Source organism: Geotrypetes seraphini, chromosome 6 (genome assembly GCF_902459505.1).
Source record: "Geotrypetes seraphini chromosome 6, aGeoSer1.1, whole genome shotgun sequence".
Taxonomy (NCBI): Eukaryota; Metazoa; Chordata; class Amphibia; order Gymnophiona; family Dermophiidae; genus Geotrypetes; species Geotrypetes seraphini.
Window position 1 is genome coordinate 249,611,345 of NC_047089.1, and position 15,781 is coordinate 249,627,125.

General features: G+C 42.8%; 1 protein-coding gene across 11 annotated transcripts in view; it reads right to left on the reverse strand.

Annotated features, from left to right (window-relative positions):
* Positions 1-15,781, reverse strand: part of CASK (calcium/calmodulin dependent serine protein kinase) — a 770,397-nt gene that overhangs the window by 310,012 nt on the left and 444,604 nt on the right. The gene's annotated exons all lie outside the window — the stretch shown is intronic.

The window sequence follows — 15,781 nt, forward strand, 5'->3', positions numbered from 1 at the left end:
TCCTTCCCTCCAACACTAAAGAAAATCCTGACTGAGATTGTGATGATTTCATTTGCTTTAACTGCTTAACATTGGCATAGCCATAGATGGGCCTGGGTGGTGTGACAAAACTACTGCAATACCAAGGTTTATCACAGGAAAATATAGAATATCACACAAACCCTGGTGCAGAAGGGCAGACCAGGTCAGAGCCCATGACAGTAATATAGCTGACTACCCTATGAGCAGGGAAGATGAGTTTGACTCAGAATGGCAGAACAGACTAGAACAGGAAAGATTTGCCTTACCTGAGGCAGTGCCAAAGCCAAGCAGGAAATTTCTGCCCTGCTATTACCCAGTTCCTGTAAGGCAGAAACCAGAAAGAAAGTTTTCTTTTAGAGAAACATCACAGGCTGAGGAAGGAAAGCCCTTCCCACCACCTAAGCCAAGGGGGTGTGGTTTTCCTCAGCTTAAAGCGAGGCTCAGCAGAGAGCAAGGGGGGGAGAGACAGGAAGAAGCTCAGAGCAGAATAGGGCTTCACACAGACCAGCCAGCTGAGGTACACAGCACTAATTGGGAGATGACTGAGGAGCAGGTAGAGGGTAATTTGCCTCCAGAGTTCTTTTCCTCAGAGCCTGGAGAGGCTATGATTGTTGAGGACAACAGTGCTGCAGCTGAAGTTTGGCCAGAGCAAATGGAAGTGGCCTGAAACAAACACGAGTTTGCTGACTGTTTTCTTTGCTATCTTTTTCCCTGGTATGCAGATTGTGGGTGCTGCAAGAGAAAGTATATATTTTTGGACTGTAAAGTTTTCTGCATTTTTTTCTCTGTGTCTTAAAACTAAGGAACTGTATCTTTCACTGAGTAGAATAGTGGTTAAACTAAGTCAAACACCGGGGAGGATACTCAGCTTGCTTTGTTCCTATGGTTCACTGAGAGCAGCTCCCTGTGCAGGCATCAGCTGTTAGATGTTGCTACGGCAGCTTCCTTGATTGCACAACCTGCATGCTTCTCAGAAACGTTGTGGAAAACCTCTGCATTTAAAAGCTTGTATGTTTTCACTGCTTACCACCATCCTGGTTTGTGACTAAGACTGTCCTTAAGAACCATTGTTTCTCTGCTGCATGAATGCCATAAAGCTGTCTCTTGGCTGGAATAAGAACCTTTTGCTCAGAAGAATAAGGGTGCTGCCTCTTTCAAAGTTTACTGTGCTTGTAGTCATCATTGTTAACTTGAGAAACACTGCAGCAAAACTCCTCTTGAAGTTCAGAACGGTTGACCACTGTAAATGGTAAAGCAATTACCGTATTTTCACTCATATACCGCACACCCGTGTAAAACGCGCACACGGGTATAGCGCGCGGGAAACTAATTTATGTAAAGAAATTTTTATATACCGCACACACCCGTATACTGCGCATGCCGCCCCAACTCTCCCGTCGCCGCCCGACTCTCCTTTCGCCCGCCCCGACTCTCCTCTGGCCACCCCGACTCTCCTTTCGTCCACCCCGACTCTCCTCTCCCCCTTGAAGTCCTGTCCCCACCCTGAAAGCCTGATGCTCCCCCCCCGATGTCCGATTCACCCCCCCCCCCCGCAGGACCGCTCGCACCCCCACCCCGAAGGACCGCTCGCACCCCCACAGCCTCCCCACCCCCCCCCCCCATCATGGAGAAGCTCCTACCGTTCTCCTGCTGCTTCCTCTGCCAGCGGTCCCGGCCCTTCTGTGAGCTCTGCGTCTGAAATGCTTCCTCTTCCGGCGGTTCCGGCCCTTCTGTGAGCCCTGCATCTGCGCTGCTTCCTCTTCCGGCGGTCCCGCCCTTTCTCCCTAAGCCCCATGAAAACTACTGGCATCTCTCATCTTATCCTCCTCAATGCCCTGTACTTTTAAGCCCTTCAGTTTTTTGGTAGCAGTGATCAGCAACTTAGACTTAGAGGGGATATGATAGAGACTTACAAGATCATCAAGGGCATAGAGAAAGTAGAGGGGGACAGATTCTTCAAACTTTCAAATAATAAGAGAACAAGAGGGCATTCAGAAAAATTGAAAGGGGACAGATTCAAAACGAATGCTAGGAAGTTCTTCTTTACCCAACATGTGGTGGACACCTGGAATGCAATTCCAGAGGACGTTATAGGGCAGAGTACGGTACTGGGGTTTAAGAAAGGATTGGACAATTTCCTGCTGAAAAAGGGGATAGAAGGGTATAGATAGAGGATTACTACACAGGTCCTGGACCTGTTGGGCCGCCGCGTGAGCGGGCTGCTGGGCACGATGGACCCCAGGTCTGACCCAGTGGAGGCATTGCTTATGTTCTTATACTCACTGCTTGCGCTAGCCTTGAGCCTTCCCTTTGAAGCAGCTTCCTGGTTCTGCCTATAAGTAAACAGGAAGTTGCGTCAGAGGGAAGTTTTGGGGCTGGTGCCAATTTAGAGTATGAATTACTGCTTACTGCTGATAAAGAACCAAAATATTTTAAAAAGTAGAGGGGCTGGAGGGGGTGGGGGACTTGCCCAAACATCTGAGGCAGGAGAGTGGAGGGAGAGAGAGATGCTATGCAAGGTTCTCATATCCACATTATTTGGGCTCAGGTCCACTCATAAATGGGCATCTGGCTACACCATTGCTGCATGTTAAATTAATAATAATAATAATAATAATAACTTTATTAACTGAAGTAAATTGTTTTGTTACTGCTTCTACATTAAATAAGAAAATATAGGATCATACTATATCAAGTGGACAAGCAGTCCATGCTCAACCACCTCCAAATTGAACAAATTTTTATTTCGGTGTTCGCTAGGGTCTCAAACAAAACCATGCACAATTTTTGGCCTGGTTTAGTGTCTTGTTTTGTAATAGCTTTCAGATGATCAGCTGTAGTAAGGTCAATTGACCGAAGACCTTTGACATTTCTGTGATTCTGTTTCCTGAAGGGATTACAGCAGGATTTCTATTGAAATTCAAATTTGGTCAGAATTGGAGCTTCATGGTAAGAACAAATACTAGATTCCACAGATAAACTCAAAAGTCCAGAGCGTCTTTTTATTAATTCTTGATCTTCTGAAGAGAACTCCCTTATGAACTTTAAGCCACTTTGGCCAGTGTAGGGATGGAGATCTGATAAGTTCTGATCCAGGGCATCAGAACATAGGCAAGGTCAACACACAGGCAGTTCTGAACCAGGCCAGGTCGGCACATTGATCTAGGCCCTGTGTAGAAGTATGAATCCTTTCTCTTTCCCTCTTGACAAAGCAAGGAAAAAGGTTTGCAGCTTGAGACAGAATGCTGAGGCAGTCCCCCCTTCCCCCTTTGTCACAAGACTCTTGCCACATATTAACCTGACACAGGTTTACCCTTATCTTATCTCTTATCTTGTTTAAGCATCCCTTATATGGGCAACAATCAGACTTTGCCTGAGCAGGCCCTGAATTAAGGCTAATCAAGAGAGCTTAAGGAGCATGCATTATAACCTTTGGACTGTCACATGCTATAGTAAGATTTGAGACATATCAGAAATGTACACATTGGGAATCACTTTATTGTAACTGTTATTATGTATTCATATGTCACGTGAGATAGTAGCTTTGAGAAGCACATGAAATATGTAAACAATGAGTTACCTTGGTCTAATCCTTACTGTAAATGCATTATGAAATTATAACCTTGTAGAGCATTATCTAAGTAATTAATGGAGCTAAGACTCTCAATAAAAGGGTGAGAGACCATCCTTTAGGGAGTGCCTCCTTCCCGACTCTAAGACTGCTTGTGCATGTTTCCTGTGTGGTATTCCTACAGGCCAGAATAAAAACCTGATGGTTTGTGGCATTCAGAACTATAATAAATCCCAATACTACAAGGACCTAATTCATTGTTAAACTCTGTAATATAGAATAAATGTGGACATTTAAATACCTGTAAATGTTTTAATATGAAAAATATTTTGAATTGTGTGAGGTGGCTTTGAAGAGCTAACTGTTTTTTTCTTCTTTTCATTGAACATGTACTTAACGTTCAATTTTCATGTATGTTTTTATGTAAGCTGTGTAGGTATTATACAGTATATAAATTTTATATATAAATAAAATATAATAATAATAATAATAAAAGAAATGTGAAATGAATCAAGGAAAACTTATAAGGATACCAGTATGGTCCAGGACCTGGCCATCAAGGTAGCCATTGTACCATAAAGGGCTTAGTAGTGTCACAGGCCAGGACATGTTTATTTTATTTATTTATTTAAAAACATTTATATCTCGCATATCACAAAATCTATGCAGGTTACAAAATGCACATACATAAATTCAAGAAAGTGTGGGATAGGCACATGGGATCTCTTAGAGAGAGGAAGAGATAATGGTTACTGCGGATGGGCAGACTGGATGGCATTTATCTGCCATCATGTTCCTATGTCTATAAATTAACACACTTTAAAAACACAATCAAACTAAATTATTTAAAAAAAAACAAAAAACTATATACAAATTTAAAACAGAATCAATATTATAAACAACTGGCACAGTATCTTCCCATCATACATTTCCAAAAGCTTCCCAAAATCTCTTCCTCAACTCACTGCTAACATGACATTTCAATATGACATCACAGTTTCTTGCAAAGGTGATACTTTTTCATGTCTAGGCTTGAATGTAATAAATAACAGCACAAATTAATGTCCATTTTGAGGGATCATTTATAAAAGTAAATGACATAGCCACGCCTAAACCCATGGGAATGTCAGCTTTTATAACCAGAGTGCTTTTGCTGGGAAAGAAAGCTATCCTTACTAACTGGCTTTCGCCCGATCCTCCGACCTATGCACAATGGAGATCCCTGATGATAATTCATGCAACGCTGGAGCAGAGACTGGTGGGAGACTTGGAACATGGCCCGGGTCATAGATTTTGTCAAACTTGGGAATACTTCTGGCAGGACCTTACATCACGTGCTCGCAGTAGACTTTTGAACCTTTAAGTTTAACCCAGACTCTCAGCTTTTGACATGGCTCTGGACTCCCGGGATGGGGAGGGATGGGGGGAGGGGGGTTATGTTTGTACTGTTAATTATGACTGTTGCTATTTCTTGTACTTGCCTGTTATATTTGAAATAATAAAAATCATTTGAATATAAAAGTAAATGGCAAAGAAAGATGTGTCATAAGCTAATAGCATGCAGAGAATGATGCAGGGAAACAATCTGTCCCTATAACTGCCCCATCCCCGCAAGCTCCATCCCTGTTACCGCCCCATCCCCATGAGCTCAGTCCCCATCACTGTCTCATCCCTGCGAGATAGGTTCCTGTTCCGATCCCACAAGCCTCGAATAGTTAGGATTTTATATTGAAATTATTTTATTAAAGTATAAAAAACCAATATTCTGTACAATTGTCATTTTATAAATCACAAATACAGAACAAGGATCAGCAAAACCCCTGTCTCCCCTCCCCCTCACAAATATCCCCTCCACTATCAGAACAAGCCAAATTACTATAGAATGCTACATAGAAAAATCAAGCTAACAAAATACTTCAGTCACACTTGGTAGGAATAGTGTTAAGGGAGTGCAACTAGGGCAAATACCCCCTGCCAGAGTGAGTCCTAAGCCAGCTGGAAGTTAAAGAAGCACGGCCTGGGCTTTGTAGTCCCCAGTTATATCTAACACCAGCTCCAGCAGGATACATATTTAAAATCTGATATATTCTAATCACAATAGAAAATAAAATTATTTTTTCTACCTTTTGTAGTTTGATCATTTTATTCTTCAAATGACATTAGTCTCAGGCTCTGTTTTCTGTTTCCTTTGTCTACTCTGAATTCACTCGCCAGGGTCTCCTGACCATTTGGCAACAAGAAGTTACAAAGAGGGGCTCATTGCAGAAGGAAGGCATCGGAACAGGCCTCTGAAGATTTTTCATCATAGTGTGGCTAGCTCCTTCAGGTAAAACCATGCCACGATATGTGATATCACACCGAGGTAATTGCTTTAGTTTCATCCAATCTCTCTAAGCCTGCCACCTATTCCCCTCACCTTGCTATATTACATTACATTACATTAGGGATTTCTATTCCGCCATTACCTTGCAGTTCAAGGCGGCTTACAAAAGATTAATAAAATGGGGGTTACAAAGGGAGAACTATTGATTAACTAGAGAGGTAAGTAGTAGATCTTTTAACATTTCTCGAGTTGTTAAGGGTAAGGCGGCTTACAAAAGAATTAAAAGGGGGTAACAATGGAAGCACAATTATTGTTGCTAGTGAAGTAAAGAGTAGATCAATTGTCAATTTTAGAGTTATTAAGAGTATGTGATGTTATGGCTGCTTCAGGAATTTCTTTAAAAGTATTGTTTTTATTTCTTTTCTGAATGTCTTGTAGTCTGGGGTGGTCATCAGAAGAATGGAGATCTGGTTGTCCAGTCTTGCGGCTTGAGTGGCTAGGAGGCCGTCGTGTAGTTTTGATCGTTTTACTTCTTTGATTGGGGGAGGTATGAATTGGGAGTGCGTTTTTCTGTGTCTGATAGTGGATGCTTGGATGAGGCGGTTGTTCAGGTAGGATGGGCTGTCTCCGTTTAGGGTTTTAAATAACATGCAGTAGAATTTAAATTGTATTCTTTTTTGGATTGGTAGCCAATGTGAGTTGATGTAGGCTTCTGTGATATGTGATATGATGAAGTAACATGTTTCTAATTTCCCTGCTTTGATTTGGTTGATCAAAAGCTTGAGTCATGATGTGGTAACACGAAATTTGGACTGGTCTCTGGAAGAGTGGTGGTGATGGGGGACTTCAACTACCCGGAAATAGACTGGAGTATAGGGCATTCAAACTGCATGAGGGAGACCAAATTCCTGGAGGTCACGAGGGACTGTTTCATGGAACAACTGGTCACAGAACCAACACGGGGAGATGCCACTCTTGACCTAATCTTCACTGGACATGGGGCACCCGCTAAGGAGGTGGTGGTACTAGCCCCAATAGGAAACAGCGATCACAACACGATCCAGTACAGGCTAGAAATTGGATCATCAAAGGTGAAAAGAACTACAATAACAGCACTGAATTTCAGAAAAGGGAATTATGATGCCATGAGGAAAATGGTGGGAAAGAAACTCAACGACACCGCAAGAAAGATGGAGTCCGTAGAAAAAGCCTGGACCTTACTCAAGGGCACGGTGCACGAAGCACAAAACCTGTGCGTCCCCAAGTTCAGGAAAGGGTGCAAAAAAAATAGAACAAAAAACCCAGTGTGGATAACAAATGCAGTGAAAAAGGCGATAAGTGACAAGAAGGCATCATTCAAAAAATGGAAAAAGGACAAAACAGAGGACAACCAAAAGGAGCACAAAAAATAGCAAAAGGAGTTTCACCGAGTGGTTAGGAAAGCAAAAAGAGAATATGAAGAGAGACAGGCGGGGGAAGCAACAAACTTCAAATCATTCTTCAGGTACGTCAAGGGGAAGCAACCGGCAAGGGAGGAAGTGGGACCCTTGGATGATGGAGACAGAAAGGGAGTGGTAAAAGAGGAAAAGGAGATAGCTGATAGGCTAAATGAGTTCTTCACATCAGTCTTCACTAGGGAAGACACAACCAACATTCCGGAACCCGAGGAGATCGTAAAAGGAGATCAGGATGAAAATCTGGTCCAACTAGAGGTAAGCAAAGTGGATGTCCTCAGGCAGATAGACAGGCTAAAGAGCGACAAATCGCCAGGTCCGGACGGCATTCACCCAAGGGTACTCAAGGAACTAAGGAACGAAATAGCTGAGCCACTTAGACAAATATGCAACCTATCCTTAAAAACTGGAGAGATTCCGGAAGACTGGAAAATAGCAAATGTCACACCCATCTTCAAGAAAGGCTCAAGGGGAGACCCAGGAAACTACAGGCCGGTGAGCTTGACCTCGGTCCCGGGAAAGATGATGGAAGCGCTGATTAAAGACTGCATCTGGGAACACATCGAAAACACTGAGATATGATTCAGACGTTCAAATACTTAAAGGGTATTAACGTAGAACAAAATCTTTTCCAGAGAAAGGAAAATGGTAAAACCAGAGGACATAATTTGAGGTTGAGGGGTGGTAGATTCAGGGGCAATGTTAGGAAATTCTACTTTACGGAGAGGGTGGTGGATGCCTGGAATGCGCTCCCGAGAGAGGTGGTGGAGAGTAAAACTGTGACTGAGTTCAAAGAAGCGTGGGATGAACACAGAGGATTTAGAATCAGAAAATAATATTAAATATTGAACTAGGCCAGTTACTGGGCAGACTTGCACGGTCTGTGTCTGTGTATGGCCATTTGGTGGAGGATGGGCTGGGGAGGGCTTCAATGGCTGGGAGGGTGTAGATGGGCTGGAGTGGGTCTTGACGGAGATTTTGGCAGTTGGAACTCAGGCACAGTACCGGGTAGAGCTTTGGATTCTCGCCCAGAAATAGCTAAGAAGAAAAAAAAAAAAAAAAAAAAATTTAAATTGAATCAGGTTGGGCAGACTGGATGGACCATTCGGGTCTTTATCTGCCGTCATCTACTATGTTACTATGTTACTCACTAACTTATTATACTTCTTTGAGGGGGTAAACAGCCAGGTGGATAAAGGGGAATCTATAGACATCATTTACCTTGACTTCCAAAAAGCCTTCGACAAGGTACCACATGAAAGACTGCTGAGGAAGCTATGGAACCACGGGGTGCAAGGGGAGGTCCACCGATGGATCAAAAACTGGCTGGCGGACAGGAAACAGAGGGTTGGTATAAAGGGCCATTACTCAGACTGGCAATGGGTCACGAGCGGAGTTCCGCAGGGGTCGGTGCTGGGACCGCTCCTGTTCAATATATTTATTAACGACCTGGAAGCAGGAACAAAATGTGAGGTTATTAAATTTGCGGATGACACCAAATTATACAGCAGGGTTGAAAGCAAGGAGGACTGCAAAAGTCTCCAAAAAGATCTGACAGCGCTGGAAGAGTGGGCCAAAAAGTGGCAAATGAGCTTCAACATAGGGAAATGCAAGGTCATGCATGTAGGGGAAAAAACCCCAATGTTCACTTACAAAATGGGGGGATCACCGCTAGGGGTGAGTAACCTTGAAAGAGACCTGGGAGTGATGGTAGACACATCATTGAAGGCGTTGGCGCAGTGCGCCACAGCCTCAAGGAAGGCAAACAGAATGTTGGGCATCATTAAGAAGGGTATCACGACCAGGACGAAGGAAGTCATCCTGCCACTGTATCGTGCAATGGTGCGCCCGCACCTGGAGTACTGTGTCCAGTACTGGTCGCCGTACCTCAAGAAGGACATGGCGGTACTTGAGAGAGTCCAGAGAAGAGCAACTAAGCTAATAAAGAGTATGGAAGACCTCTCATATACTGACAGACTAAAGAAGCTGGGACTTTTCTCCCTGGAAAAGCAGAGACTTAGAGGAGACATGATAGAAACCTTCAAGATCATGAAGGGCATAGAAAGAGTAGACAGGGACAGATTTTTCAAATTGCGGGGAACCACAAGTACGAGGGGGCACGCAGAGAAATTAAAAGGGGAAAGGTTTAGAACAAACGCCAGGAAGTTCTTTTTCACTCAGAGGGTAATGGATACATGGAACGCGCTACCAGAGGATGTAATAAGCAAGAGCACGCTACAGGGCTTCAAAGAGGGTCTGGACAGGTACCTGGAGGACAAAGGGATTAAGGGGTACAGATAGGAGTAAAGGTAGGAAATAGGGATAAGATTAGAGGATTAGAGGCAGTTACAAAATTAGTCAGGGACACTGTTCAGGCAATTAGGCCTGATGGGCCGCCGCGGGAGCGGACCGCTGGGCAGGATGGACCTCTGGTCTGCCTCAGCGGAGGCAACTTCTTATGTTCAAGACTCAGACTTCAAACTGTGAGACAATCTAATCTTCCTTCATTGTGGGGCTTACTCTTTCAGTAAGCTAAATTGCAGAAGGGAAAGAGGCAGTTTTCAGCAGCAGCATAAAGAAAACAATAAAAAAAAACATGTGTGGGAAAGAAACCCAGGAATCAGGGTGACCTGGGGCCTGGGATTTGCAAGCCTTGTTTTAAGTGATACTTTGCTGCTGATGGTCCCAACAGCACCTAAGCTTCCAGAACCACACCAAGAAGTGTGCTGCATTTCAACTGTGAGAATGTCTCTGCACATTTATTTATGAAAAATGCATCAACAGGACTATAGCTGATACAAGCGATAATGTTTCACCAAATTTACCGTATTTTCTCTCATATAACGCGCGCGTTATACGTGGTTTTTACATACCGCGCATACCCTTGCGCGTTATACGCGTTGTACAAATTTTTTTTTACATAGTTCCCCCCCCCCCCCCCCCCCGATTCATCACCCGGAAGGAGCGCTCGCACTCCCACAGCCTCCCCACCTCCCTCATGGAGAAGCTGTCTACCTTGTTTCCGGATGCCAGCCCAGCTGCTTCCTCTGCCGGCGGTCCTGCCCCTTCTCAGAGCCCTGTGCTGCGCTGCTTCCTCTTCAGGCGGTCCCGCCCTTTCTCTTACGTCAGAGAAAGGGCGGGACCGCCGGAAGAAAAAGCAGCGCAGCAGGGCTCAGAGAAGGGGCGGGACCGCCGGCAGAGGAAACAGCTGGGCTCGCTGGCATCCGGAAACAAGGTAGACAGCTTCTCCATGGGGGAGGCTGTGGGGGTGCGAGCGGTCCTTCGGGGTGGGAGTGCAAGCGGTCCTTCGGGGTGGGAGTGCGAGCAGTCCTTTGGGGTGGGAGTGCGAGCGGTCCTTCAGGGTGGGGGTGCGAGCGGTCCTTCAGGGTGGGGGTGCGGGTGCATGCGAGCGGTCCTTCAGGGTGGGGGTGCGTGCGAGCGGTCCTTCGGGGTGGGGGTGCGGGTGCGTGCGAGCGGTCCTTCGGGGTGGGGGTGCGGGTGCGTGCGAGCGGTCCTTCGGGGTGGGGGTGCGAGCGGCCCTGCGGGGGGGGGGGGGGTGAATCGGACGTCGGGGGGGGGCATCAGGCTTTCAGGGTAGGGACAGGACTTCAAGGGGGGAAAGGAGAGTCGGGGCGGGCGAAAAGAGAGTCGGGGTCTCCAGAGGAGAGTCAGGGCGGGTGAAAGGAGAGTCGGGCAGCATGCGCGGTATACGGGTGTGCGCGGTATATAAAAATTTCTGTACATAAAGTTGTGTTTTTCGCGCGCTATACCTGTGTCCACGTTTTACACGGGTGCACGTTATCTATGTGAAAATGTAGTTTCTAGGATTTTCACATTCTAGTAGGATTTGCTGAACAAGGCGGACTTGTTTCAAATTTCAAGTTTATTGAAATTTTGATTTAAACGCACTATCAAGTATTTTCAATGCGTATAACAATAATAATTGAGGGGGGACGACAAATAAAACAGTTTAAAACCATATACATACAATTTTATCCATAGTTACATTAAAGATATGTAAAGAATTAGAGGTTAAATTACATTTGATTTAAAATAAACAATTAAAATAGAATAACAATTAGGGAAGAACAATTTGTTCCAGTAAATATGAAGATTAATTGCTGCTACTAGCGACAATATACATGGCAAACTGTCCTTGGTTTTGCTTCAGTCAGTATTTACCTCCCAAGGTCATTTAATGTTGGTGTTCTCAAAAAAGTTAATTTGCTTAACATATTCAAAAACAAATCTTTGCAGTCTAGTAAAACATTAACTCAGTACAGTACCAAAACACACAGGAACTACAATATGGAAGCCATATATCAGGACTGCCTGAAGCTTTGTATTCTTGCAACTTTAAACAATAATGAATGGTCAAGACTAACAGATGTGTGCTTGTGCAAAACTGTGATACAGATTTATTCCAAATTAAAAGAGTGGAGACCCAGTCAGTGTTTCCTCTACATTTTGATGAGCTATGTGAGCAAATAGGGGGGACCGACTTATGTTTCTCAGCTTCATGAGTATTTTTTAAGCACTAAACAGCCATATGGTTTGCCCAATTATTGGGACCCATGATGACCCAGCTGCCTCTATCCAGATAAGTCAATTCTGTGTTTGTTAAGATCATTTTTAAGCACACCACGGAGTTTTTACCTCTAACAACTTTTATGTGGCCGCCCTGGACTACTACCTCCTCTTCAATGCCGAAACGAAGAGGTTGTAGTGCCGCTGGAGCTTCATGGCAATCTGGAGCAGCAGCGTTTGGCATCGAGGAGCTTCTCCAGCGTATGCAGGAGACACCACGGGTGTCGGCAGACCCGCTGGAGACGCACTGGAGAAGCGGGACGGATGCGATCTCCTTGGGCGGCCAGTTAACTTTGGACTCCCTTTGGGATCTTGTGGTAGACTTGGCAAAGTCAGTTAAACCCCAGCTGAAACAGCTGGAAGAAAGATTTAAAGCCAAAGAAACTTTAGTGGAAAATATGAAAGCTAAAATAGATGATACAAAAAGTTCTTCAGTGAATATCCATCAAGAACTGAAAGTATCTAAACAGATTAGAGAAACATTAAGAATATCAATTTGAAAAGAATGCTGGAATCACTAGAAAACTCTTCTCGAAATAATAATCTCAGATTGATTAACTTTCCAAGGGTTGCAACAATAACTCCAAGGGATATAGTGAAACGCTACATGATAGAAATTTTGGAAATTTCTGAGGATATGTTGCCACCACTTAATCAGGTTTATTATTTACCCATTAAAAGAGATGAACAATTACAACCACAAGAAGGGGACCAGCAACCACTTGACATTTCAGCAATGTTGGAACTTTCTGATATAGAAATGGCTAAATCGGCGACGCTTCTTATTACAGTAGCCTTAGCACCAGATAAAAACTGGTTGCTTAGGCTTTTCTTTAAAAATAGACAAAAAAATTCTTTGGACTTAAGATATTGATTTTTCCAGATCTAGCTCGAGTTACGCAAAAAAGGAGACATGAATTTCTTCTTTTAAAACCAGGAGTTACAGCTCTGGGGCCGACCTTTTTTCTTCGACATCCTTGTAAATGTGCGATACAATATCATATGAAAAAAATATATTTTCTTTGATCCAAAACAGCACAGAAATATAACCCTTTTGGACAATAGCCAATAGAGTCCGAAAAATGAAATTCAATATGCAATTGGCTAACACACTTAATCCCTCGGAAAAGGAGTCTGACCTGGGAAAGTATAAACTAAATAGAAAAAATTCTTTAAATAATGAACATCAGTATGAGCCCTTGGTGAGTAAATGGAGTAAACTGTCGAGTGGTGATATGTATCCAGTGGTAATAATTATTTTGAATGATGATAATGTATCCAGTGATATTTATTCTATGTGTGATTTTGTGTGAATAAATTTCTTCATTAAGTGAATAGTGCCATTGATTGAGAGGCGCCTTAAAACAAACGGTGCCAAGGACACTATCCTAGTAGGGCTACGGACATGAACTTTTTCTATTTATTCCCTTTGGACTTATGAATTGTGTTCATGAATTTTTAACGATTTTAGACAGTTAGAATTTGAATATTTGAAGTATTAGATTAATTTTTTCACCTCTCCAAGCAGCATCATGAATTACTTTATTGCATGTATGAATTTTATACTGAATGTTTAAATGGTTTAAGTGACTTTAAGAATTATTATGAGAAAGCATGGATTTTTTATAGTATTAGTATTCCTCCAGCCTATTTTATGAACTAGGATTGAGTTTATCTTTTATTCATTAACTTTTTGTTCTTGAACCTGCATTAATTTTACTTTAGGTATTAGCATTTTCTGCTTATTACTATATGATTTTTGCGTTAGTTACAGCATAAATAGTATGCGAGCACTTGCACTTTACATTATATCACAATTCATTTTTATTATTTATCACTTTTGCACTTTATATCATATTAATATTATATTACATTTTATCTATTACTGGGTTGGTTTCTAGGGAGTGTATGTATTTAATGTGTTTTCTCCATTCTTTCTCCCTCGGTGTGTAGGTCTGATTTAAATTTTTTTCTAGGAGTGGGATTTCATCCACATGTTTGATAACTTTGTAAAGGACTAAATGATGTATGAGGCAGTTCTCATTTAGATTTCGGTCTGGTGCTGGTCACCTATGAGACACGGCCCGAGCCATAAGTTTCTGTTTACTCACCAAGGGCTCATACTGATGTCCATTATTTAAATAATTTTTTCTATTTAGGTTATACTTTCCCAGGTCAGATTCCTTTTCCGAGGGATTAAGTGTGTTAGCCAATTGCATACTGGATTTCTTTGATCCAAGCCAGCTGACAACATTATTGTTTCATAGCACCCCAGGTTTAAGGGGAAATATGAGGGCTATATTGATTATTTGTTATCCTGTCTCAGCCTAATGGGCCTGTCTGTCTTCTATATAGCAACTTAGTATGTTAAATTTCTTTTAATTTCTCGCTCTCTATACCTTGGATCCCAATTGTGGACTTGAGCTGAAGTTAAGCTGCACTGATTTTCTCTCTTTTTTTTTTTTTTTTCTTGATGTTTGAGATGTTAGATTGAATACTTTATTGGCTTATCTTTCTGTACAAGTGGATACTTGATTTGTAATTTGAAAATGATAAATAAATAAATAAATAAAAAGATCCTATTTAAGATCAATTTAAAGATGGCAGAACAAGTGAGTGTGCAGATGGTCCAATTGGGCAACCTATGCTTTGTTCACTTCACATTGAACTGTATATAGGTTGTGGGTCAGAGTACCACACATATATTATAATTTAGTTTATTTTATCATATATTTTTTTGAACTGTGATTTGTTTGGGTTAAGCAAATAGAGAATGACACAGGGAAAAAAATCTGACTCCATCTCCGCCCCATCCCCATGAGCTCGGTCCCTGTCCCCACCTTATCCCCATGAGCTCGGTCCCCGTCCCATCCCCGCAAACCATCTGATCCTATCCTCACAAAACTCTAATAGTTTTACATTGAACTTATTTTATCAAAGTATAAAAAGAAACAATATTCTGGCGAAAGCACAGGCGGAAGAACAAATGGCTAAAAATGTAAAAAAGAGAGACAAAATTTTTTTCAAATATATTAGTGAAAGGAGGAAGATGAAAAATGGAATTGCTAGGCTAAAAGATGCTGGGAACCAATATGTGGAAAGTGATGAGGAGAAAGCAAATGTGCTAAACAAATACTTCTGTTCTGTGTTCACAGAAGAAAATCCTGGAGAAGGACCGAGATTGTCTGGCAAAGTTACACGAGAAAATGGAGTAGATTCTGCGCCGTTCACGGAGGAGGGTGTTTATGAGCAACTTGAAAAACTGAAGGTGGATAAAGCGATGGGACCAGACGGGATCCATCCCAGGATACTAAGGGAGCTCAGAGAGGTTCTGGCGAGTCCTATTAAAGACTTGTTCAACAAATCTCTGGAGACGGGAGTGATTCCTGGGGATTGGAGGAGAGCGGATGTGGTCCCTATTCATAAAAGTGGTCACAGGGATGAAGCAGGAAACTACAGGCCGGTGAGCCTCACTTCAGTTGTTGGAAAAATAATGGAAGTTTTGCTGAAAGAAAGGATAGTGTACTTCCTTGAATCTAATGGGTTACAGGATCCGAGGCAACATGGCTTTACAAAAGGTAAATCGTGCCAAACGAACCTAATTGAATTTTTTGATTGGGTGACCAGAGAGCTGGATCGAGGACATATACTAGATGTAATTTACTTGGATTTCAGCAAAGCCTTTGATATGGTTCCTCATAGGAGGCTGTTGAACAAACTTGAAGGGCTGAAGTTAGGACTCAAAGTGGTGAACTGGGTCAGAAACTGGCTGTCGGACAGACGCCAGAGGGTGGTGGTTAATGGAAGTCACTCGAAGGAAGGAAA